Source organism: Scyliorhinus canicula, chromosome 19, assembly GCF_902713615.1.
Source record: "Scyliorhinus canicula chromosome 19, sScyCan1.1, whole genome shotgun sequence".
NCBI classification, from domain to species: Eukaryota; Metazoa; Chordata; class Chondrichthyes; order Carcharhiniformes; family Scyliorhinidae; genus Scyliorhinus; species Scyliorhinus canicula.
In genome coordinates this window covers 71,966,660-71,993,550 of record NC_052164.1, presented here as the reverse complement: position 1 = coordinate 71,993,550, position 26,891 = coordinate 71,966,660, and the positions used below count along the sequence as shown (strand labels likewise).

Below are 26,891 nucleotides of genomic sequence, written 5' to 3'. Positions count from 1 at the left end.
TTGCTTGTAGCTCATTTATCAGGTACAGGTGCCTGAAGTGCCTCACAGCCAACGGGGCATTTGTTCAATTGTCATTTACCACAGAACCTGTCCGCTCATATCTGGATTAACAAGCTTTCAGAGTTTTGAGTCACGATTAAGTGGTGACCAAATTGCTGAAATAAACATTGACTGAATTCTCATTTACTCATCACCTTTTATGTCCTTCGGGCTTCCTGTTGAATTCCTGTGTAAGTGAAGCCACTGAGCTGAATTTAATGCCCTCCCCTTTGCGAGTTTTGGTGGCATTAAATTGGGCAGGAGGGTGGCAGATGGGGACCCTGCCCCTTCCCACCTCCACCCTGATCACATCTGTAGTGGGGGAGGGGGGTGGGGGGAGGCACAAAGGGTTATTCCCCTGCCCTTGCAGCTGACCCCATCTCCTGGAAATTCGGCCTAGGTATCCAGCAATTATACTAAGTCCGAGGTAGGTATTGTACCAGCAGCAGCTACCACCTTCCCAATGGTGTTGCCAGTCAATCAAGGTAGGAAGTTTTGGCAGGAGGGTGGGATTCTTCCCCCCCCCCCCCCCACCCCCACCACCCCCTGCCCCTCAGGACCTTAACCCTGGGGAAGGCCCACAGCTGTCCAGTTAAGTGCCCAGCAGGCCGACGCTAAAAAAGATGACACAGGCTTCACTGGCTCTCCAGCCATGGTTTAGACACCATCACCTTCATTTAATACCACCACTGTTTTTATTAACATTTAGTCACAGGATTTGGGTGCCGTTGGCAAGGCGATATTTACTCTTGAGAAGGAGGTGGTGAGCAGCCTTCTTGCATCGCTGCAGTAAGCATTGTGTAAATATTCCCATGGTGCTGTTAGGGACATTGTTAAAAGGATTTTGACCCAGCAACAGTAAAGAACAACAATATATTTCCAAATCAGGGTGGCAGGGAACTTATATTGTTTCAATGAACCAATGTTCTTGTCGATGTTCTTGTCAGTCAAGGAGGTGCTGTTGAAGAAGCCTTGGTGAGTTGCTGCAGTGCATCTTGTAGATTTGGAGGGTCTTGAGTGTTGTTGAAGCTGCATTCATCCTGGAAAAGGGAGAAATTTCCATCATACTATTGGCTTGTGCCTTTTGGGAGTCAGAGGGTGAGTCATTGTGCAAAATATGCAGCCTGTAATTTTCTCTTGGAGCTACTGAATTTATGTGTTCAGTTCAACTACATTTCTGGTCAATTGTGACTCCCAGGGTATTGACAGTATTGGGGTGTTCAAGAATGATAATGTTGTTAAGTGCCCAAATGAGGTGGACAGACACCCTCCTGTTGGAGATGGACTTTGTATGGCACCTGTTTAATTAATGTTACTTGCAAATTATCAGCCCAAACCCAAATGTTGACCAGACTGTCCAGACTTCAATGCAGGCACGGTCTTCCTAGTTAACTGACGGGTTCCAAATGGAGCTGCGCACTGATCAATGATCAGCGAACATCGCCATTCCTGGCCTTATGATGGAAGGAAGGTGGCCAGACATAACTCCAAACAGTGGAAAGTATTCCCCTGATTCCCACTGACTTCAGTTTTGCGAGGGCACCTTAATGCTACACACAATCTTATGTGTTAATGTAAAGGGCAGTTATGTTTTGTCAGCTAATCCCCTTTAGTGATATTGGTACAGGAACATGCGTTGGTCAGCACCGGCTTCATTTCTTCGGCATTTGTACCAAATTAACTTATGTGCTATTTCTTATGGATTAACAGGAGTCCTCCACAACAATATTCCGCATGGAAATGGAGTATGAGTTTGAACAGCATTCAAGTGTGACCTTTTCCAGTCAGATGCTCCAGCCAACGGTTCCCATTCTACAGATCTCTCTGTTACCATTTTCTAACTGTTGCACTAAACTGTAAAAAACCATTTGCATCCACTGAGAGCTATTGGCCAACGCTAGGCTGTGTGTCATGTGTCAGATTGTCAGCACTCTGAGCTTTGAGCCCAAAGATTGACGTTGACACTTCAGTTATCTTAAGAAACTCTGTTTTATTGGATGTGCTACCTTTCAGAGCAGATCTTCCCTGGTTATCCACACCAATGCAATTCTCAGCCTTTCGAAAACAATCAGCAGTAGGTACCATAACTGATTGCTTTGCTCTAATTCACCGACACTGAGGCAGCTTGTCTTTTCCCTAGATTAACCTTTGCTAAATATGTACCTGTCAGAGAAACAAAACCATTTCTTTTACTTTATTGGAAGCATCTTCTGAAATAAATTCATCAAAGATGAAAGTATTGACATTGCAATCAATACTGACATTAAAACGCAAAACATCCACAGCGAGGAGAAATATTGAAAAGTTCAGAAAATGTCACGAAATGTCACTCAAGAAAAGGCAACACACCATCAAAATTATACGTTTTGAAGAGGGTTTCAATTTGCATGAGTGAAATTTCCAGTTCATTGATAGATTTATTTACAGCCTCAATGGTTTTAGAAATTAGACATTGAAATGGGAAGGCGGGTATTATGTTTTGACAAAGCATAAAGATCCAATTGGCCTATGCTTGCTTTCATTTCTTCTGCTTTGCGATGTTCCAGCACTGAAACGTAAGAGCTGGACACTGATTTTCGTACATTAGGGGAAAATTTGAAATTTTGAGCCCTGTCTAATTAAATAATCATAGCGTGTGTCCAGCCCAGATTGGGCCTTTTGATTGGCCAAACAAGGAACATAGAGAATATTTCAGGCCTCGGGTAACAAAGAATTAAAGGAGGACTTGCATTTGTATATAAACTTTCACTACCACCAGATGTCTCAAACCAGTTTGCAGCTGATGATCTACTTTGGAAGTACCGTCACTGTTGTAAAGCAGGAAACATAACTGCCAATTTGTCCTCTCACAAATTGCAATGTAATAATGCCCAGAATATCAGTTTTTATTAATGCTGTTTGAGGGATGAATGAGGGCCAGGACACTGTGGGCAGCATGGTAGCACATTAGTTAACACTGTTGCTTCACAGCACCAGGGTCCCAGGTTCGATTCCTTGCTTGGGTCACTGACTGTTTGGAGTCTGCACGTTCTCCCTGTGTTTGCGTGGGTTTCCTCCGGGTGCTCTGATTTCCTCCCACAAGTCCTGAAAGATGTGCTGTCGGGTAATGTGGCCATTCTGAATTCTCCCTCAGTATACCCAAACAGGCGCTGGAATGTGGCGACTAGAGGCTTCTCACAGTAACTTCATTGCAGTGTTAATGTAAGCCTACTGGTGATAATAAAAAATATCATTATTTAAAGAAATCGCACAAGATTTCAAGTTTTAAGACTTTTGCTGTAACAAATAATCTAAAAGCAATAAACACAACAAAGATTATTATTAAGAATTAACCTCCCTGCTTTTCTTTGATATGCCTCCACAGGACCTTTTAAATTCACCTGAGAGGGTCGACGGAGTCTCAGTTAAATAATTAATTGAAAATACAACATCTACAACAACGCAGCACACCAGTAAGCCTAGATTATTTTTCCAATTAAGGGGCAATTTAGCGTGATCAATCCACCTATCCTGCACATAGAACAGAACATAGAACAGTACAGCACAGAACAGGCCCTTTTGGCGCTCAATGTTGTGCTGAGCAATGATCACCCTACTTAAACCCACATACCCGTAACCCAACAATCCCCCCCATTAACCTTACACTACGGGCAATTTAGCATGGCCAATCCACCTAACCCGCACATCTTTGGACTGTGGGAGGAAACCGGAGCACCCGGAGGAAACCCACGCACACACGGGGAGGACGTGCAGACTCCACACAGACAGTGACCCAGCCGGGAATCGAACCTGGGACCCTGGAGCTGTGAAGCATTGATGCTAACCACCATGCTACCGTGAGGCCCCTTTGGGTTGTGGGAGTGAAACCCATGCAAACATTGGGAGAATGATAACCACTGCGCTACCGTGCTGCCCTCAGTGTCAGCTTAGATTTTTGTTCTTGAATAGGACTTAAACCTCCAACCTTCTGACTCAAGTAATAAAAGTGTTACTAACTGGACCACAGCAACAAGGTCAAATGTTACGTGGTTTGTTCCTCAACTCCAATCTTAGAAACAAAACTTCTGCCGTGGAGCCACATCCAATGGTTTTGGAGAGACAGGGGTATCGGCTGAGGGCTGGATTTCAATGGAAAGGGTGGAAATTGTTGTACTGTCATAGAGATCCAGCACAGTCATTGTAAGACTGACATATGAAATGCATTTATTCCTTTTGCTCATCCATAGAATCCCTACAGTGCAGATGAAGGCCATTTGGTCCATCAAGTCTGCACCAACCCTCTGAAAGAATACCTGATCTCGGCCCAATCCCCACAACCCACCTTACCTGGACACTAAGGAGCAATTTAGCATGGCTAATCCACCAAATATGCACATCTTTGGACTGTGGGAGGAAACCGGAGTATTTGGAGGAAACCCACGCAGACATGGGAGAAGGTGCAGACGCCATGCAGACAGTCATCCCAGGCTTGAATTGAACACCAGTCCCTGGCGATGTGAGGCATCTAACCACTGTGCCACCATGCCGATTCAAAATGGGCGTTCAATGTCCATTCAAAAGCACTTGCTGAGCCAGTTGTCACTTACAATGAGGAAGCAGACAGCGCACTTAGACTTTGGGTGGAATTTTTCAACATCACCATCAACTCCTCCCCCCGGCAATGTGTTTGTTTTTCCGATGGTGGAGGCGGCTCAACATTGGCCGTCAGCAAGATCTTCCGTCTTGCCGAGGTCTGGGATGTTTTTCATGGCTAGTCCATCTTGTCACCAGGGAACACACTATGGGGGGGGGTCACCTTTGGCGGGACCGGAAGACCCCACCAGTGGGATGGGCTGGAAATCCCACCCTTTGCAATGATTTTCGCTGGTGACATTTTCACTTCCTTCCTCAGATGCCTCATCACCACGACCCCAAATGAACCCTGAGGATCCCCTCCCACTCTTGATGCCCGAGGAGAAACATCTGCCAGATGCAAATGTATCACATTCTGTCTCTGCACCGTCCACCAGCACAGATGCTGGCATATTGGTGGGCATATGCTTCTCAGATCAGAGGTTGGTGCACTGTGGTGAAGTCATTTCACACTCACTTAAAGTGTTCTTGGAGGCAGAGGACACTGGCAGTAAAGGAGTGCTGGAGTCTGAGGCAGATGATTAGCCTCTGGAGTCAGCAGATGCTCCATGCCCGGCAGAATGCGCGGGAGAGATCCCTGAGGATCTGTGTGCCATTGTGTTTGCCTTTGAAGCACTGCATTAAACCAATGCCCAGCCTCCTCCATAAAGAGTGGCGACTCTCATGGAGAGGCAGCTCCAGGAACTCAGTCAGGGGTTTCTGGGATTGCGTTCCGACCTGTGAGCCCACATATTGGTACTAACCTCAGCCAGTCACTGCCATTGTGAGACATGGATGAGGCACCTAATAAACCTGTTGCCTGCCCATCCAGCTATGGTGAGCAGGGAGGTTCAAATCAACCACATCTTGGCGGATGAGCTGCAACTTGTATCTGCGGAATCCTCTCCGGGCACTCTGGATGATGGCAGCAGTTCCTCTGACCCTCCGCCAGAGACTGTCGCACATGATGAGGCTGCAATAACTGAGCTCAGCCTTGGCACTGGATTCTCCACCATGTGGGACCTGCACATTTCTCGATGACCACAGGACAGCGGTCAAAGTCATCAAGGCCTACAGAACATCAGAGTCAGCAGACTGCCACTAATCCAGCTTCCAGGGAGGAACAGCATCAAGATATATCACCCCATATGTATGTTTACATCACTGTGATCACAAAAAGGGGTTATCACAAGTAATTTATGTTTCCTTGACACATGTACACTGATTCATTCGTACATTTCCCTTCATTATAAAAATGCCTCATTATGTGCAGTGGCCTTTGTGTGCTTCACGTATTTGATAGGGAAGAAGCCTGGGACTTGTGTGAGACACAGAAGAAAGACTGCAAATTTATTTCAGAGGTCAGACCTTGAATTAAGAGTGAGACGATTGCAGGAACAGGAGAGGTCAGGAAGGTGACGTACCCTTTGCAATCACCCTTACTCCTTGGTTTCTATGCCGAGTTGAAAGTCTCTGGGTCAAAGCCTCCCTGGTCTTACTACCTCCCATAAAGATTCCCTGTTCCTGATCCTCACCCAGGGGCTGCTCCAGCTCCTCCTCAGATCTAGCACTTGAGTCATCCTCTGTGGAGCAAGATCACTATCTTCATCCTCCACTGGATCCCCCTTCACAATGCCAGATTGTGCAGCCAGCAACAACAACAATGGAAAGGTGCTCAGCAGGATATTGAAGTGCTCTTCCTGAGCAGTCCGGAGACTGTAACCTCATCTGTGCTCCTCACACCTATTGCCCTTGTTGAGACATCACAATGACAGCTCTCCTTGGCTTCTGCACTTGGGTGTCTCAGTGGCGTCTTGAGTAACCTTTTCAGTGGATAGCCTTTGTTCCCCAAGAAGCCAACTATACAAGCAAGCTGGAACCACAAAATATCCATGCCAACTGGGAGTGATGGAAGATGTGGGCAACATGATAGCTTCCTAGGTACCTGGCAAATCTCCGATCTCTTACTTTTGCGGTCAGACACAATCTGGATGTAAAGGGAGTGGAAATCCTGCCTATTGATGAAGATGCCCGACTCCCCCAATCTGTCACGTTAATATTCACAGTGGGCTTGCCCACACACACCACCCCCCCCCCCACCCCACCCCCCCCCCCCCCCCCCAGCCCCTGTTACCCTTCACTCTTCCTCCCTACCCCTTGGATACAGTGATCCAAGATCAAAAGCCCCCAATGCAGACCCCATTCAGAGGATGGGTGTGAGCGCGCTGTCAGCAGAAGGTCAGGAGTTAGACTTCAGCAGAAAATGAGAACACCAGAGCTCTCCTCACAGCGAGTTACCCTGCAGGCTGCACAAACCCTTGGAAGAGAAATAGTGTGGCCGCGGTGACGGTGGTGTGATGGGACTGAGTATTGAGGAATGGTGGGGCGAGAAGGGGGGTGAGTGCAATTGGGGGAGGTAGGGAAAGCGGGGGAGGGAGCGAGGGATGGCAGGGGTTGGTGGGAGAATTGGGGGCAGTGATGGAAATGGAAGGGATTGGGAGAGGGAGGGAAATGGAGGTAAAGGGGGATTGGTGAAGGGAGGGAATTGGAGGGGAGTAGGCATTGCAGCGGAGGGGCGGAAACGGGGTGGGGAGGAGGAGAACTTGGGCGGGTTGAGTTGGTGGACACAGCCTCAACTTAGGAGAATCTGGAGAAAATGAGGCTCTTCCTGGCATGTCGGACCTTTGCTACCGTCTGTCCTCCATCCCTCTACTCTTCCTCAGGCTCATTCTCCAGCTCTTCCTGGACTACTTCATCCTCCTCCTCAGATGAGGCCATATGTCCCTCTGCCTTCTCCTGTTCTTCCTCCTCCTCCAGCATGTAGCCTCACTGCTGTGCTAAATTGTGGAGGGCAAAGCTCCTCAGAATCGCATTTCCAGCAGCTCGATGCAGCGCTTAACGACAGCACGCGTGGTAATGTGGGCCTCATTGTATCGGGCCGTCGTCTCAGGTTCATGCCTCCACACCTGCGTCATCAGCCATGACCTCTTCAGGTATCCTTTGTCTCCCACAAGCCAACTCATCACCCTGGAATGGTCTTCGAAGACACCAGAGATCTCGGAGAGCTCCAGGAAGTAGGTGTCATGCACGTGCGCAGGGTAACGGGCACACACGTGCATGATTCGGAGTTTGTGGACACACATGATCTGAACATTCAGGGAGAGAATGACAGGGCACTCCCAAATGCCAGTGTCGGTAGGGTAACATGGGTGTCGTCAATAACCCCCTGGGCCTGGGGCATCCTGGCAATGGCAGCAAATCCTGCAGCCAAGACACCTTGGTGGGCCTGGTTCAGCTGGAAGGGGATATGGCGGATGACCGGGCACGCAGAGCATTCATCACCTCCGGATGCACCCGTGGGCTGAAGATTGGGTTATGCCACCCAGGAGCCCTGGGATAACCGGATGGCATAAAGATTCAGGGCTGCAGTGACCTTCATGGCCATTGGGAAAGGGTGACCTCCTCCTCCACACTGACCACACTGTCTCCCTGTTGAAATGCAGTTTTATGTATCTGCCAGCACATTGAATGACGCAGCTACACTTTGCCCCCCTTCTGGGTCCCTCCTCAGCTTGATTGGCGGCCGAATCTTCAGGGTGAATGGCGGCTCCCTGCAAATGGGGTGCCACCTACAGCCTGCATTTTTGTTGCTGCCGCATTCTCCGGTATCTGCCCGCCTCGGCTGCCACAAGCAATGCGAGGGCAGCCGCTTTGGGGTCGACTCCAGCAAACATTGTTTTATCTTGAAGGAACTGGAGAAGGAAAGAGACCGACAATCAGTTCGGGCTTCCATGCCGGGACCCTCAAATCCACCTATGTCTCGCCCATCCTTACTATCACTGTCCGGCTTCTCTCAACCAGCGAGCCAGTTGTGCTGGCAAACTTTGCTCTGCACATTCACATCAGGAGCGCCTAGCCCCCTGATCTCAGACCTCTGCCAGGGACATTAGGCACAGCTGCCCACTCCTCATCCACACACTTACCCTTTGCTGGCAGGAAGGTCCACAGTGGGGAAGCCCTGCTCTTTAGTGTTTAATTGTTTTCAGCTGCCTCTATGATGCTGATGCTCCGAGATCTCAGGCAGACTGTTCAAGCATCAAAGTCTGCTATCCATAAAATATTCCAATTATCTTCTGGGACATGGCACAACTGCCCTCGAGGAGGCAATTGAGAATTGAGAATTCTGAAGTGCTGTCAGAAAAAAACAAGGCTAATTCCTCATTTGAAATACCCTTCAGCTGTGGAGCTCGAGGCTTTTCTTAGTCAAAGGGAGTGAAATTGAATGTCAGGATGAAAGCCACAGCAGGGAAATGTCCTGGAAGCGTTTGGTAGGACAGACAGGCTGCAGTTATGGTTGCCTCTGTTATGGGTCTCCACAATATTTATCATGATATTGACCAAGCCCAACCCCTCCTGAGGGGGTCGCCACCCTGTCCAAGCACTGGGCAGCAGCTCCAGTGCCCTTGAGTAGCATGCCGGAAAATGGAAATGGCTACTCACCTCCTCACTCCTTCCCTGTAGCCATTGCGCCAGTCTCCCGTTTTTGAAAAGGTGTATGAAATGACGCCCGCATGACTTCCCCCTGGCGTGTCGGGTCATTCCCAGGAGGGCGATGCTTTCATCATCAATTTCAGTAATTAATGAGATTGAAATGAATGCAAATGAGGGTTAATTATATTCTCGCCATTTGTGGATGAGATCTGGAGCTCGCCATTAGGAGTGGGCCAGGTGAATCGCAAAATGGTTCACGCCTGGCGTGAATCTTGATTTTGCCCTCACTCGCTATTCATCCAGCGCATCTTGATCAGTGCCAGGCACAATGCGGTTGCTGAATTGCACCCTTGGTGTCCTCTCTTGTGTGTTTGCAGGAGACAGTGGGTAGTGTTATTGTCGATTGACTAGAAATCCAGAGATCCATCTCATACTCTGGGCACAAGTGTTTGAAGCCGACTCTGACAGCTGGTGGAATTTGAATTCAGTTAATAAATCCGAATGGAAGGGTGGGATTTTCCATCCCTGCCTGCTGAATGGATCATAAGGTGCCGTGGAAAGTCAATGGACCTTTGGCTGGGCTTAAGAATTTCCCTTGGTGGGTCTCACCACAACAGCCATCGTCTGAGTGAAGGTATCCATGAAACAATCATTGATTGTTGTAAAAACCCATCTGGTTCACTAATGTCCATTAGGCAGAAAATCTGCCATCCAGGCTTGGTCAGGCAGATATGTGACTCCATATTCGAAGCAGTGTGGCTGACTCTTAACTGCCCTCGGAAATGGAATAGCAAGCCACACAAGAGCAATTAGGGATGGGCATAAAATATCAGCTGTTCCAGTGATGCCTACATCCCACAAAAGAATAAAAGAACAAAAATATAATGTGCTACCTGAAGAAGAACAGGAGAATTGGTTTGGCCAACATTAACTTATCAACACCAAAATCATTGATTCCTGAAGTAATACTCTTGAAGCACCTTAGGCTGGTCTGAGTATATGAAAGGTGCTATCCAAATGTAAACTTGTTTGTTCATTCTTCCTTTCTTGGGAGGTTGTGGAAGCAGATGCGTTAACGGCGTTCAAAAGACATCCTCACAAACGCACGGATAGGACGGGTATAGAATCAGAGAATTTACAGTGCAGAAGGAGGCCATTCAGCCCATCGAGTCTGCACCAGCTCTTGGAAATAGCACGCGACCCAAGCCCACACCTCCACCCCATTTCCATAACCCAGTAACCCCACCCAACACTAAGGGCAATTTTGGGCACCAAGAGCAATTTATCATGGCCAATCCACCTAGCCTGCATATCTTTTGACTGTGGGAAGAAACCGGAGCACCCGGAGGAAACCGGAGCACACACGGGGAGGACGTTCAGACTCTGCACAGACAGTGACCCAAGTCGGGAATCGAACCTGGACCCTGGAACTGTGTTAACCATTATGCTACTGTGCTTCCCATGAGGGATATAGAGGGATATGGTTCAAGGAAATGCTGAGGGTTTTGGCAAAGGTTAGTATCATGACCGGTACAGGCTTGGAGGGCCGAAAGGCCTGTTCCTGTGTTGTATTGTTCTATGTTCCTTGTTTCTTTTGCATCTGGAACATTAAAATGATTGAACAAATGCTCATTGCATAATCTCATACTGCTAATCAATTTTTTTCAAGAATGCACCTTCCCAACTCTATCAATTCTTCATTCCTCATTACAGCCTTCAAACTTCTAGACCACAAGGTATTTAAATATTGTATCTTCAACCTATCTTGTTTCATTAAATTATTTTCAAGATTGTGCTTTGCTCCGAGAACCATGGATGAAATGGTTTAAAACTGAGTTAAACCATTAAACTCAGCTCTTCCATCTTGCCATTTTTCCCAATCCATTAACCCCCTTGGCATCCAAAGATCTACCGGGTAGAATAGGGTGTTTCTAAAATGTCTTTAAAAGTGCAAGGTGTTTGGTGAAATAAAGCTGGCAATTAGCACAAAGACCAGGAAAAGAACATTGATTAATGCAAGAAGACAGGATAAAGCCATAAAGAGCAGTAGGAGAGACAAAGAAAGATGGATGGAGTTAAATGGAATGAGGCACAAGAAGAAGCAAATTGGTATGACTTTAAAATGGTGTAGAGGATTGCATAGGACCTGCCTGGTGCAAGAAGCAACACCATCTCACCAATCAAGAGCAAGGATGACAAGGTGCTATTGATGAATCAGGAGCAAGAGGTCAGGTAGGTGAAAAACTTTCAGGTGGTCCGCAATTTGCCCGACCCCCGCTCCATATTTGCGATCAACAACAGCACTGTACCTAAACAGCTAACGTCAATTTGGGAGAAATTGCCAGATTAGAGGAAATCCAAAGAACCATCAAGAGCCTGAAGAACAGAAAGGCACCTTTAATCAATGAGATACCAGAAGAGCTATTGAAACAGGACAGGAACACGGCCACAAAAGTGCTCATGGACCACTTCAACAACCTTTAGATGATGGAGGCCATTCCAGACATTGGAGGCGGGGAATAATCGTCAAACTGCCAAAGAAAGGGAATCTCAGTGACTGAAGCGATTGAAGGCACATAACACTGTTGTCAGTACTTGGCAAGGTCTTCAGCACTGTGCCTCTCAATAGGTTGAGGAGCAGAAGTGGACAGAAACTTTCATGAAGGACAGGCAGATTTCCAGGCTGGCAGATCTTTACTCTCAGGAACATAACAGATCACAGCCTAGAGTATTGAAAGCCACTTGTTATAATCTTCATTCCTTTCAATAAATCTTTGATGACATCCATCAGTAGTCACTTAGATACAGTGGAAGACAGTACACCATCCCAGAGTGGATTATTAGCACCTTCAAAGACTTGTACTATGAGTTCAGCTGCTATGAAACATCATTGCAAGACTATGACAAGGTTGCACAGTCTCCCCATTCCTTTTGCTCATGATTGTTGATTTCACCATGAAGAAGGCAATGGCAAGTGGTGGCGCAGTAGCCCACTGGTCAGCACTGTTGCTTCACAGCGCCGGGGACCCGGATTCGATTCCCGGCTTGGATGACTGTCCGTGAGGAGGCTGCACGTTCTCCCCGTTTCTGCATGGTTTCCTACAGGTGTTCCGGTTTCCTCCCACAGCTCCCGAAAAATGTGCTTGTTAGCTGAATTGGACATTCTGAATTCTCCCTCAGTGTACCCAAACAGGCGCCGTAGTGTGGCAATTAGGGGATTTTCATAGTAACTTCATTGGAGTGTTAAGGGAAGCCTACTTGTGACACTAATAAAGATTATTATTATAAGTGAAGACTTTGACATCCTGTGGCAACACCGCTGGTTGTCAGACCACATCATCTTACTAGATGAAGAATAAAGTACACCGTATGGTTTGACCACCAGTATTGAACAAAATGGCGCCAATTGGCTAGTCTACGCATCAGCTGCGAAAAGACCAAGGCAGTGATAACTGGACAGCAAAAAGGTCCTCCTATAACCATTGGGCAACAAAACATCGAGGACATCAACCTCTTCCCCTACCTAGTATACAACATCTTCCAGGGAGATGTGAAGATCAGACAAGAATTGGCAAAGAACCATTGGTCTTCCAACAGCTTCAAATGGTCTTGTCATCCAAAACCATCAACACAGCCATTAGAAGAGGACTACCAACTGCGACATGTGCCAACAAGACACGGAAGAGAACAGCAAAGGTCTCACCTAAGTTGGATTTATTTCACCAGCGTTGTTTACGTAAGATCCTGAATATTACATGGAGAGACAAGATAACCAAAATGGCAGTGTTACAGAACACTGGACAGACGTGTCTGGGGGACATTGTGATGGAAAGATGACTGAGACCAGCAGGACAAGTATTTTGCCTCCTGTAAGTGCACCCCTCCAGTAGAACGGACACCACCAGATGGGAAAAAGATGACCGGTCTGGCCTTAGAAGCGTTGGTGAAGTGCATTCATGGAGGACCTTCGAACGTAGGAAAACCACTGGGCTAGAGCAAAATAAATTGTGATGACCTGGGGCTGCTGCGAAGTTTTGTTGCGTATTGACCTGCAGTAAGGAACTAAGTCGAAGTAAACTTACTGATGGAGAAAAATTGTCAGAGGAATGAGTTAAAAATAGAAAATGAAAGTAGGAACAATAATTGATGATGCAAGCTAAACCGTTTCTTGGGAATATGAGCTTTCATGTCAGGAAATATTTCATCAGCATTATCACAGTACCAAAGACTATTAAGTGCAAGGAAGTAAACAGTGGATATGGAGCAACATGCTGAACAGTGGGAATCGGGCTCTGACTTGTATACAAATTAGAAGCAATTAAGATCGGAAGCAGATGTGCAGGTGGATATACTGATGAGCAAATCCAGCAAAGGGAAGAGTTAGGATAATGGTTTGAGTATTACAAGTAAGAACAAAGATGTGTACCAAAGAGACTGTGAAAGGCAAGGCGCAGAAGTGCAGGAGAGCCACATACATGCAATAATTACAGAGAACTTGTAGCTCCCAGTGTAATTGATGAGAGATTTTTTCTCAATAACCCTGCAGTGATTGTATTGTTATGGCTGATTTGGTTGTGTGACGATGACCATTCATCAGGGATAGAGGATGCACTGACAGCCAATGTCAGCATGGAAACAGACACAAAACCAAATGAAGCAGAAACGAAGAGAGAGACACTGAAGCTGCAGGGAGGGTAATCTCAAGGTTCTTATAACAGTTATGAGCCTTTCAAGTTTCACCTGTTCTTGGAATTAATGATACCATTGAATACTTAGTGTTAGATTGTTGCTTCAGATAGCCATTATTCTCTCTGCAATGTGCAGAAAAGGTATAAAACCACAATAATTTATGTAGTCAATTCCTGATCAGTGAATAAGCCAGTACGCCACAGGGTTGTGCTCACTTATCGTGATTCACAGTGATACAATATAAGTAATTTACAATGATGTGACAGTAAATTATTGACAGCACACTAGCAGTAGGTAACATACAGTAGACTGGTACGAACTATGATGGAATATTTCTCTGTGGGTTGTGTGTGGGAAATGGAACATATATTTTTTTCTCCCTATGTCAAGTATCCATTGTCAGCTTCAAAAGCTCCTGGGTCATGTGAGGGACAATTGGATGCAACATAAAATTCCCTCCTCAAGCCCCAAACTCAGATTAGTCAGTCTCCCACTGCAGCCGTGCGATTTTCTTTTCCCCCATTTACTGCAGCAGCCAACCAGTAACATCTCTGAAGAATGGTAGCCATGATGTGGAGATGCCGGCGTTGGACTGGGGTGAGCACAGTAAGAAGTCTTACAACACCAGGTTAAAGTCCAACAGGTTTGTTTCAAACACGAGCTTTCGGAGCACGGCTCCTTCTTCAGGTGAATTCACCTGAAGAAGGAGCCGTGCTCCGAAAGCTCGTGTTTGAAACAAACCTGTTGGACTTTAACCTGGTGTTGTAAGACTTCTTACTGATCTCTGAAGAAAACCTGGTGTCAGTCAGTGCCAAATGGGGAAGTTAATGACTCTGTGCCCTATGGACAGGACTCTGTGCCCTATGGACAGGACTGAGGTGACCAAGAAATGCAACTCCTACAACCATCAGGCCGAGAAGGCTTTCATTCGCAATCAGGTTTAGATTCAGGTGTCAGAAGCTAGTGCAATCGCCGAAGATCCCAACTTTCACCTGTTAACTAAAAGGTTCACTGTATCTCTAATGGGATTAATCAACTAAAGCTCAATTACTTCTCCAGGCAGCACGGTGGCACAGTGGTTAGCCAGACACCCGGGTTCAATCCCAGCCTCGGGTGACTGTGTGGAATTTGAACGTTCTCCCCGTGTCTGCGTGGGTTTCCTCCCACAGTCCAAAGATGTGCAGTTTAGCTGGATTGGTTGTGCTAAATTGCCCATAGTGTCCAAAAGGTGGGGTTGCGGGGATAGGGTGGGGGTGTTTGTTCAGAGGGTGGGGGTAGACTCGATGGGCCAAATGGCCTCCTTCTTCACTGTAGGGATTCTATGATATGGCTATCTGTTCAGAGCACCAGAGGGAGTTAGGGTACTATCTAATCTCTGGTGTCACTTGGAACTTCAAAATTATGAAAGCATTAAAATATTTATAAAAACGCATACCGAGGTCTCATAGCAAGTGATACAATTTCTGGGCTTTCCAGGCTCAGAATCCCATACACCGAGAGTACAGATTGAGGAGTTTGGATGTCTTTCAGGTTGACCACTGAAGGTGAAAATGTTTCCCTCCATAATTATTAACATTGAGAGAAAAAATACATAAACAGGACAACTTATCTAAAATACTCACCTCCCTCTATTTGTGGTGGATGATACTTTCAGTACCTTATGTAATATCTTAAACTGCTCCAGTTGAATCGATACAAATGGAGCTCAAAGGGATGATGCCATTAAAACTTGATTGGAATATTAATGCAGTAGACACAGCTGTGCCACTTTGAAAGTCACGGAGAAATGTTGCTCAAAATAATGATTTAACCCTCAACTAAATTTGGAATTAGTTTTACTCACTGATTTACGATTGTGAATCCCTTCCCTGGTTTACCTGCTGCTCCTTTGTGATTAGTTACCACTGCTAAATTTGTCAATTTCTATTAATTTGACTATGGGATCTATGTCTGATTGTGCAAGCTGCTAGGATGCACTTCCTGAGAGAGTACTGTACATATCTACCAAGACGGATCTCGAATTTTTCCATTGTATTTGCTCTTTATTAGGCTAATTTCCCCGATGGCATGTCTTCTTCGTAAACAGGTTGTGGTTATGGTAAAATTGAATCATTCACGAGGCAAATTCAGAATCAGCCACACTGGTGTGGGACTGGATTCAAATTCAGGTCAGACTAGGTTGAGACAGTCAATCAGTCAAGTTTTCAAAACAATTCGATAGTCATATTTACTGATACCGTATTTCTACTTAAAGCCATGGGCTGGATTCTCCAAAATCCCGGCCAAGTGTTGACGCTGGTGTCAAAACCAGCACATGTGACGCCAGCATCAATGGCCCTCCTGGCCCAATAATTTACCCCTTCCTAGGGGGCTAGAATGACACTGGAGTGCTGTGCGCTGCTCTGGCACCAAAAGCCGGCCCACCACGGCCGGCACGGGTCTACGCACGCACGGCACGGCCATCTCCGCGCTAGCCCACGGGCAACATGTTGAAGCCATACAGGAGCCTGGCGCAGAGGAACATAGGCCCCCACGGAATGAGCCCGCCCGCCGATCAATTGCTCCCGATCACGGGCCTGGCCACTATGGAGCCCCCCTCTGGAGTTGGCCCCACCTGCCGCCCCACCAGGATGGCCCCTGCAGGAGGTCCCGCCGGATAGGACCATACATAAACGATGCCAGCGTGACTCAGCGGAACTTGGCGGGCACTCGGCCCGTCGAGTGCAGAGAATCGCCGGGGGGGACCACTTTCAATGGCCCCCAACCTGCACCGTGGCGACTGCACCGGCGCAAGATCAGAGAATCCCGGCCATGAATTCAAACTAGCAGAAGAGGATTTGGGCTGACGTTCATCGGGACTATTCAACCACTGTCAGATTTCTAGTTCTATAAAATAGTCACTACACTATCATAGCTTCAACTGCTGGCATTGAAATTTCAATACAGAAGACAACAGGGAAGCTATTCAGTGTTCAATTATACAATTGTTCTGAAGTTGATAATGTGAGCCTGTTTACTACTGATGCTCAATGTGCTTGATTGGTTAAGTCTGAGTGCGAATTCAGGGTAAATGTAACAAACTGTATAAAGAGTTGGAAGTCATAGCTGAAGCATTGAGTAGACATTTTAAAGCACTGTAAATAAAACCTGTCACATACAGTGTCATCTCAGCATAAATCCAAAGATATAGAATGTAGAATACGCAGGGAGTGTAAACAAATCTTCATGCTTTGAAAAGGATGTATTAGTTGGGCTCAATATTTTTATTGCTTTCAGTGACTCATGTTAGAAGGCACCTGTGTGTGGTGTCATGTGAGAGTGCCTTTAAGAAATGGATGCTTAAGAAATGTACCTTTGAGAAATAGAGCTGGTCATGTTATTGGAGTGATGTCAGAGTGCGGGTGGAGCTGAGCTCTACTTCTGCTTTTTAGTTTCAGTTTGAGAAAATGCTTGGGTGTGTCTATGTTTTTCAGTGAGCTGCATCTGGAGTTTAAGCAAAGAGCTGTACGGTTGATCTCTGCCATCCAAAGACTATCTATGGATCATTTGGTGAACCCAGAATTGTAAACGGTCTCAGTATTGAATGTAAACCTAATGTGATCCTGTTTGAAGGTTTGTTAACTCTTTGGGATGTTAAAAGGACAGCTTACAGGGTTACCCAGGGTTGTAGTCTTTGGGGTTCTATTTGAATTGATGGTTGACTAGGTGTTCACTGTTTGTTTTAAAAAAGGTTAACTTGCGTTCATAGAATGAACATTATTTTGTGTTAAAAAACACTTGCCCTTTTCTGCTGTACCACACCTGCAGAGTGGGCTGTTTGCTCCCCATACCACAATCTATTAAAAGTTGTGGGTCAAGTGAACTCCATGATAGACGTTGGGGTTCACTAAACCCTGATCCATAACAATTGGGGGCTCAAGGGGGATAAAAGTCTACCTATTCGATTGGCTTAGTGAACTTAAAGACAGTGAGGGGTGAACATATTGTGGTTGCTTTTCAGATGTGGTATTTTAGTTTAAGTGTCCCCAATGGCTCTTTCAGAGGCTCAGAAGTTTTTGGGGGTGGAGACGGTCACACGCAGTACCTTATGGACAGAGACTAAAAGCAGACTGTTAGATTTAGTAAAAAAACTGCAGTTAACATTGCCTGACAAAATGTGAAAAGATGACATAATTATGAAGGTGGCTAAGCATTTAAAGTTGCCTGAGATACAGTCTGACTCATTAGAAATGGCAAAAATTCAGTTGCAAATTTAAAAAATGGAACATGAGAAAGAATTAAAGCAGCTTGAATATGCAATGAGATAAAAAGAAAGAGAGGGGGAGATACAGATCGGGGAAAAAGTTTTAGTGTTGTTACCAGTGGTAGGTGAGCCTTTAAAAGCTAGGTTTTGTGGACCTTATCAGATTGAAAGGAAATTAAGTGAGGTGAATTATGTGGTAAAAACACCAGATAGAAGGAAGACTCACTGAGTGTATCATGTGACTATGCTTAAAGGATACTTTGAAAGGGAAGGAGAGAAAAAGGAGGAGGTTTTAATGATTCTAACTCAAAGTGACGAACCAAATCCAGATGACTGTCAATTTGACATACCTCAAATTAAATTGGAAAATGAGGATGTTCTTAAAAATTGGGATAAATTGTTGAGTTACCTTCGAGAGGAAAAACAAACTGACCTGAAAGAGTTATTGATATCACATGGGCAACTTTGTGGAGATGAATAGGGACGTACTAAAATGGCTATACATGATGTAGATGTGGGAAATGCTGTTCCAATCAAACAACATCCATACAGACTTAACCCTTTAAAATTGGCACAGGTTAACAAAGAGATTGAAAGTATGCTTAAAAATGTCATAATTGAAGTGGGTTGCAGCCAATGGAGATCACCCATAGTGATGGTGCCTAAACCAGATGGTACCCAATAGTTGTATGTGGACTATAGAAAGGTTAACGCAGTTACAAAATTGGACTCTTGTCTTATCCCACATTTGGAGGATTGCATTGAGAAAGTGGGACAATCAGCTTTTATTTCCAAACTGGATTTACTTAAAGGTTACTGGCAGATACCTTTATCAAAAAGGGTGAAGGAGATTTCAGCTTTTGTGACTCCAGATGGTATATACCAATTCAAAGTTAAGCCATTTGGCATGAAAAACACCCTTGCCACATTTCACCGGTTAACTAACAAAGTTGTTTCAGGATTACCCAATTGTGTGGTATATATCGACGATCTGGTAATTTCCAGCCAGACATGGAAAGAACATTTGAAACATCTGAGAGAGTTATTCGATCAACTTGAGGCAGCAGGTTTGGTGATAAACCTAGCCAAAAGTGAATTTGGAGAAGCCCAAGTCACTTTCCTTGAGGAGTTTACGATACCCTCAAGACAAAGTGAAATAATGCAATTTCTTGGCACAAGTGGATTTGATCGAACATTTGTGCAAAAGTTTTGTCGCATGATTGCTCCACTGATGGACTTGCTGAAGAAACATCGAAAATTTCAATGGACAGCGGACTTTCAACAGGCATTTGACTACCTGAAAGCTGTGATAACCAATGCTCCTGTGTTGGAGAATTACAAGGGACTCTGTGATACAATTGAACTAAATATCTGATTTTGAAGAGAAATGCCGAGGCGTAGAGAAATGGACGGATCGTACAGAGACACTCTTGTTCAAAGAGACTGTCAATCAGGAAGGATTTCAGTTGGAGGAAGAAGAGCAAAAATGGACTATATTATAGTACCTGTTTGCGTGTGTTGTTTTTTTTTTCAAACGAAAAAGTATATTTACTGTGTGCATTTCTTAAAGGATGGTGAAAAGGTGAAAAATGAAACCATCTTGAAGTTGATGGTTTATTTTATTTTCTTGGGGGAGGTGTCATGTGAGAGTACCTTTACGAAATGGGTATTTAAGAAATGTACCTTTAAGAAATGAAACTGCTCATGTTACTGGAGTGATGTCAGAGTATGGGTGGAGCTGAGCTCTAATTCTGCTTTTTAGTTTCAGTTTGAGAAAAAGCTTGGGTGTGTCTGTGTTTTTCAGTGAGCTGCATCTGGAGTGTAAGCAAAGAGCTGTACGGTTGATCTCTGCCATCCAAAGACTATCTATGGATCATTTGGTGAACCCAGAATTGTAAAAGGTCTCAGTATTGAATGCAAACCTAATATGCTCCTGTTTGAAGGTTTGTTAAGTCTTTTGGATGTTAAAAGGACAGCTTACAGGGTTACTTAGGGTTGTAGTCTTTGGGTTGTATTTGAATTAATGGTTGCTTAGATGTTCATTGTTTGTTTAAAAAAAGGTTAAGTTGCGTTTATAGAAGGAACATTGTTCTGTTTTAAAAACCCTTGTCCTTTTCTGCAGAGTGGGCCGTGTGCTCCCCATACCACAATCTATTAAAAGTTGTGGATCAGCTGAACTCCATGATACACTTTGGCGTTCTCTAAATCCTGATCCATAACAGTGGCCACTGGACGAAGAAATTAAGTAGATTGGCCATGCTAAATTGCCCATTTGTGTCCAATGATATGTAGGTTAGGTTAGGGGGTTATTGGGAGAGGGTGGGTGAGTGGGTCTAGATCGGGTGCTCTTTCAGAGGGTTTGTGCAGACTCGATGGACTGAATGGCCTCCTTCTGCACTGCAGGGATTCTATGGTTTCAATGAGAGTAACAGGCTGATTTAAACAGCTAACTGTGACTCACTGCCTCAGATGGCCTCACATGAACAATGGTCTTCTAGACAAGGTATTGGTGTGTATAAGACAATAAGACATAGGAGCAGAAAAAGGCCATTTGGTCCATTGATTCTGCTCTGCCATTCAATCATGGTTGGTATATTTCTCATCCCCATTCTCCTGTCTACTTCCCATAACCCCTGATCCCCTTATTAATCAAGAACCAATCTATCTCTGTCTTAAAGACACACACTGATTTGGCCTCCACAGCCTTCTGTGGCAAGGAATTCCACAGATTCACCACACTGTGGCTGATGAAATTCCTCCCCATCTCAGTTTTAATGGACCACCCCTTCAATCTGAGGCTGTGCTTTCGGGTTCTAGTTCGGTTGAAAGATAAAGGACCTGATTTAAACACAGTGTAAGTGGATTACTTTTGAATAAGTTAAAATCTCACTCAGAGCCTTCACTTCTCAGCCCTGCAGATCAGGAAACTCTCCAATTAGCTGCAGGTGTATACGCTTGACCACAATGACCCTGGGTTATTAGAAAGGAAAAGTCAGCCAAGGGCTCCATCCCTCGATCATTATAGGAAGTCTCAACTGCAAATGCCTGCGAGCTCATGCTGGGCTGTGAAACTCTCCTCAGTCAAATAGCCCCCCATCACTCTGCCTAGATACACTATGAGTAACAGGGAGTTTAGCCCAAAACGCCAGAGGCTGGCCATGTGCCTGTGGAACGGAACACCACCAAAGAAGTCAATGCTGTCAGGAGGGAGAAAGCGAACGGTGGAAATGTAGCCAAATAAAGTGCTCTGTAAAATGAAATGATTTTACTTTCTTTTTTTTATATGAATTTAGAATACCCAATCATTTTATTCCCGGCAATTTAGCATGGCCAATCTACCTAACCTGCACATCTTTGGGTTGTGGGGGTGAAACTCATGCAGACACGGGGAGAATGTGCAAACTCCACACGGACAGTGACCCAGGGCCGGGATTTGAACCCAGGTCCTCAGAGCTGAAGTCCCAGTGCTACCCACTGGTCTACATGCCGCCCTTATTTTACTTTCTGAAGTAAATTTAAATCATTGGTTCAGGAAATTCTCGCTGAACGATGACCTGACCTTTTGAAGTATGTTTTCAAATATTGATCAATCACCTTAAATATGATTCATCTATTCTTCTGACCCACAAAGTCCTTTGGATACTACGAAGACTGGTTTGCTCAATTTTTTCACTTCTCTTATATTTCCTGTAGATTTCGGACTGCAGCTATTCAGGATCCTGATGTGAGCAGCACCTCCTAACGCATCTTTTGCATCTTTACTTATCCTGTTACCAACACCTTTGGTCTTCACACAGAGTGGTGAAACTGTGGAATTCGCTGTTGTGTAATTTCAAGAAGTAATTAAATATACCTCTTGGGGCTAAAGGGATCAAGGGATTGGGGGGGGGGGGGGGGGGGGGACGCTGAATCAGGATGTTAAATTTGATGGTGAGCCAGGATCATAATGAATGGCGGAGCAGGCTCAAAGGGCTGAATGGTCTCCTCCCGCTTCTATTTTCTACATATGTTTCTATATAAATCCTTTTGACATTTATTCTCAACCGTCCTTCATGCCATCACTGACCTTACCTTTTGTTCTTTTCCTGCCTTCCCTATTTGACTTGCTCAAAACCTATTACAATTCTAACTTTCCCCACTTCCGACGTAAGGTCACAGAGCCGAAACTCTGAACTCTGTTTCTCTCTCCACTGATGCTGCCAGACCTGCGAGCTATTTCCAGGAATATTTTTTTCTTACCAAATTCCGGGTTTATTTGCCCGAACTCATCACTGTAAAAGGACTCAATAGATGACCACTGTTAGAAAGATAACTGTTTGCATTTATATACCAGTCAAATATAGAAAATAATTTGCAAGGTGTTTCACAAAAGCATAATCAGCCAAAAAATGATACTATTCCAAAGGAGACATCAGGAGAGTTGATCTTGGTGATCTTTATGTAGGTCTTAAAGACCTTAAAGGCAGTTAACAATGAATTGGGAAAAGATTTCAAGACCTCCAGGTGAAGGCAGCTATAGGAAAGATTGCTGGTGGTGGAATGAAGGGCAGCATGATAGCACAGTGGTCGGCACTGTTGCTTCACAGTGATCGGGTCCCAGGTTCGATTCCTGGCTTAGGTGACTGTCTGTGCAAAGTCTGCACGTTCTCCCCGCGTCTGTGTGGGTTTCCTCCGGGTGCTCCGGTTTCCTCCCACAAAGTTCCGAAAGATGTGCGTGTTCAGTAATTTGGACATTCTGAATTCTCCCTCCTGAACAGGTGCCAGAGTGTGCTGACTAGGGGATTTTCACAGTAAATTCATTGCAGTGTTAATGTAAGCCTACTTGTGACAATAATTATTATCATGAAAGGACTGGTGATGCACATGGGACCAGAATCTTGCTTTGGTCAAAGCTGACAATTACCCATTGATGCAGCTATGCAATCTGTATTCCAATTACTGAAAGGATAGAAAAGGGTGAAGCTATCATACTCAAACAGCACATGGTTCAAATACCATCAGACTCCTACAGTGCAACTGGCAGCTCGATTTGAAATTCACTATTGCTGTGGGAGTTTTCCCAGTGATCAGGAAACCTGGCAGTGAAACTGAACCTGGAGCTGTTGGCTCCACCAGGTAAGTGGATGTTTCAGCAGTCGATCTGGGCTACGGGGAGTGGGGCTGCTTCCTCCAGACTCCCTTTAAGGAAACTTTTGGTTTCTAGCTTCCCCTCCTTTAGTCCTCACCACTTCATTCCCACAAGCCCACTTAATCAAGGCCCTATTCCCCATCCCAATCACTTGCAATTTTAGTGTCTCTGGTTGCAGATTCATAGAACATAGAACATAGAACGATACAGCGCAGTACAGGCCCTTCGGCCCTCGATGTTGCACCGACATGGAAAAAATCTAAATGCCATCTAACCTACACTATGCCCTTATCATCCATATGCTTATCCAATAAATTTTTAAATGCCCTCAATGTTGGCGTGTTCACTACTGTTGCAGGTAGGGCATTCCACGGCCTCACCACTCTTTGCGTAAAAAACCCACCTCTGACCTCTGTCCTATATCTATTACCCCTCAATTTAAGGCTATGTCCCCTCGTGCTAGCCACCTCCATCCGCGGGAGAAGGCTCTCGCTGTCCACCCTATCTAACCCTCTGATCATTTTGTATGCCTCTATTAAGTCACCTCTTAACCTTCTTCTCTCTAACGAAAACAACCTCAAGTCCATCAGCCTTTCCTCATAAGATTTTCCCTCCATACCAGGCAACATCCTGGTAAATCTCCTCTGCACCCGTTCCAAAGCTTCCACGTCCTTCCTATAATGAGGCGACCAGAACTGTACGCAATACTCCAAATGCGGCCGTACTAGAGTTTTGTACAACTGCTATTCAGCTGCTAATGTTCTCTCCCTCCCATTGGTCAGCCTGTCCATATGGCTGGCTACCGGACAGAAGACTGACTGATAATGCTAATGAGGTCCCAATGTTAAAATCAGCCAGACCACCATGTCACCAGCCATATCAGGGTCTTTGGCCATTAATGAATGTTATATGGTTTCAAACCAGATGCTGAATTATGAAACTAGGCACAGATCATTTTCTTGTAAGTAGGTTTACTTACAGGATGTAGCATCACATATCTCTGCTTCCTACCTACCATGCCCAGTGACCCAGCAGTCCCCTTTTATATGTGCTCACGATAATTAATTAATCAATATCCTCCCCCTGTTTATCCATAAAATAAATAGCATAACATTAACAATGGACTCCTTGCCTCCCTATAAATATTGGAGCCTACTCAGGTTTTCTGAGGAATTTTGATCAACGTTGAATCATGGAATCTTGGAATGGTTACAGCATAGAAGGAGCTATTCAGCCTGTCAATCTCATGCTGGCTTTTTACAACTGCAAAAGCCATGTTCACTCCCGCGTCCTCTCCCTTTGGCCCCAATAAGTTTTCTTTTACCTCTTCATATGCTTATCCCACAGTTAGATCTGCCTCCATCACCATTTCAGCAGTAGCCAATTGTTGTGTATCTGTACTGCAATCTTAAATATGCCAGGATCAAAAATGTCGCACCCCTTTCAAATCACCCGAGCTGTTTTTGAAAGTTCATCCGAAGGATACATAGAGACAAAGGAAATAGAGCGGGAGAAAATGATTAAGGTTGAAAATGGGAGGCTATCTACCTTATTCCTGTCCTGCAAGTTGCCGTGCTCTTTCATCTTCCGAAATGTAGGAAATAACTTTTTTGTAGTCACTTGGTTCATGTATCTCTTCAGTCTGTGAATAATCAACAATATGAAATAGAGCTGACTATTACTGGATTTCCCATTTAGTTGAATTATACAGTTTAGTTCAGAGGACTGACTGCAAATTTGGGAAGCTAAACATGAAATGAAACTTGCAAAGTTGATATAACCATGATTAAACTATGAAAACCAAAGTGTTTAGGAAGATTTTCACAGGTGAAATTCCATTTTCTGTTGCTGTTATGCAGCCATCACATCTCTCCTGGATCCTTTGGGGAGCTGCACTCTATTTAGAGATAAGCTCTTTTTATTTCAAGGTACGAACTGCAGCCCGTAATATAATATTGCAAGCAGAACATCAATGCTAATGTGAAATTTACAAAAGTGTTTACCGTACAGAATGATTTTTAATCTGCTATTAAGAAGCATATTGTCGGTAATAATGCAGTGCCTCAGGAGGAGCAGCACTGAGCAATTGGACGCTGATGGGTGCCCTCTGACAATGTACAAACTCAACTGCTAACATAACATGAAGGCATTTGATAACAGCACTGCCTGAACGTTTTTTTTTCTCATTATCAAATGAGGACACACAGCAATGGATTCCAAACAGTTAACTTCTAGTTAGATCCTTATTTGCACTGATGAACCACATCTTGGAAAGAAGGAAAACAAACTCAGTTTTCGCCACATTACCCCCCCCCCCCCCCCCCCCCCCCCCCCCCCGCCACCCTTGGAGGAGCAACAGTCTTTTGTAACTCAACTTGATTTCATAAAATCCCTACAGTGCAGAAGGATGCCTTTCGGCCCATCGGGTCTACACTGATCCTCCGAAAGAACACTTGGCTAACTGCCCAGCCCACCCCGCCCTACCCTAGTAACCTAAACTTCACGTCCCTGGACACGAAGGTGCAATTTTTATTATCATGGCCAATCTGCTTAAGCTGGACATCTTTAGACTGTGGGAGGAATCCGAAGCACCCGGAGGAAACCCATGCAGACACAGGGAGAACGTGCCGACTCCACACAGCCACTCAAGGCGCAAATTGAACCCGGGTCCCTGCCGCTGTGAGGCAGCAGTGCTAACCATTGTGCCACCGTGTCACCCACGTTGCAGTTGCACACGGTCGCACACTGTTAATTGTTTGGCTGCTGTGTTGGCTGAAAGTACCAAACAGTGCATAGCCAGCAACAAGAGGTCAGAAAAACATTTGCAGAAGAAAAATATATAAGTAACTGCATGTCAGAGCAATCTCCACAATGAGAGATTTCCACTGTTCAATTCCCTAATGCTTGTGTATTACTGTTTTGAAAGACACATTATACGTACCTGCCACAGTGATGCATTTTCTAACATGTTTTCTATAGCTCCACAGTGGGTTCTGTCTGCTTGAAATCACAGTCAGGTGCCGTGGGCAGGAGCCCACAAGCATATCCAGGAGCTGTGATATCACAAACCCCTGTTCTTTTGATGACAGTCCCCAGAGATGTCTGCTTGCTTATGAGACATGGGACTGGATCAACGACACAAAAGTGAAAAGGGGATGCGGGACCTTAATGTTCCCTGTGTCCTTGGCATGTCATTCTTGATGAAGATTTTTCCGCGAAGGTCATGTATTCATTTCAGTTCAGTCACCATATGCTCAAAACATGAGGTGCTGAAGGTCTGGCAGGTTCAGCTTTGGGTTAAATAGGCGTTGAATGGAGCTGTCACACTGAACAGCAAATAATGCTGGAGGTCTTTTAGGCTGTATTGTTTAAGGTTTTGCAGTACGCCAGAATGCCTAACATTTGTGCAAAGCAGGTTGTTTACGGAATTACTCTGTGAGCTCCTTTCATCAGGATAAAAGATTTCTGCTGTGTGCAAAGTCTCTGCGGACAAAAGATGCGAGTGATTTATAAATCTGCGTGTTGATCTAGATGCAGTGGTATTAAAATCAAGAATTTTTTTTTGTCTGGCAGCTGCAGCTGTCTGGTTGGATCGAATCAGAGAGTCATGTACAGCCAAGAAATAGGCCATACAGCCCACTTCCACATGGCGAGTTTTCATTTCAACTGACTGAGGTGGAAGACACATCA

General features: G+C 45.1%; 1 long non-coding RNA gene across 2 annotated transcripts in view; it reads right to left on the bottom strand.

Annotated features, from left to right (window-relative positions):
• Nucleotides 1–26,570, bottom strand: part of LOC119954434 — a 35,665-nt gene extending 9,095 nt beyond the window's left edge. The window contains exons 1-3 of one of the 2 annotated variants that reach the window (XR_005458244.1): nucleotides 26,143–26,570; nucleotides 24,750–24,843; nucleotides 661–1,079 (exon numbers count right to left, since the gene is read on the bottom strand). This is a non-coding gene — a long non-coding RNA (uncharacterized LOC119954434). Of the gene's footprint in view, nucleotides 1–660; nucleotides 1,080–24,749; nucleotides 24,844–26,142 lie in introns of those variants that run through there. The other variant, XR_005458245.1, reaches the window with a different exon arrangement.
• Between the last annotated feature and the right edge of the window lie 321 nt (nucleotides 26,571–26,891).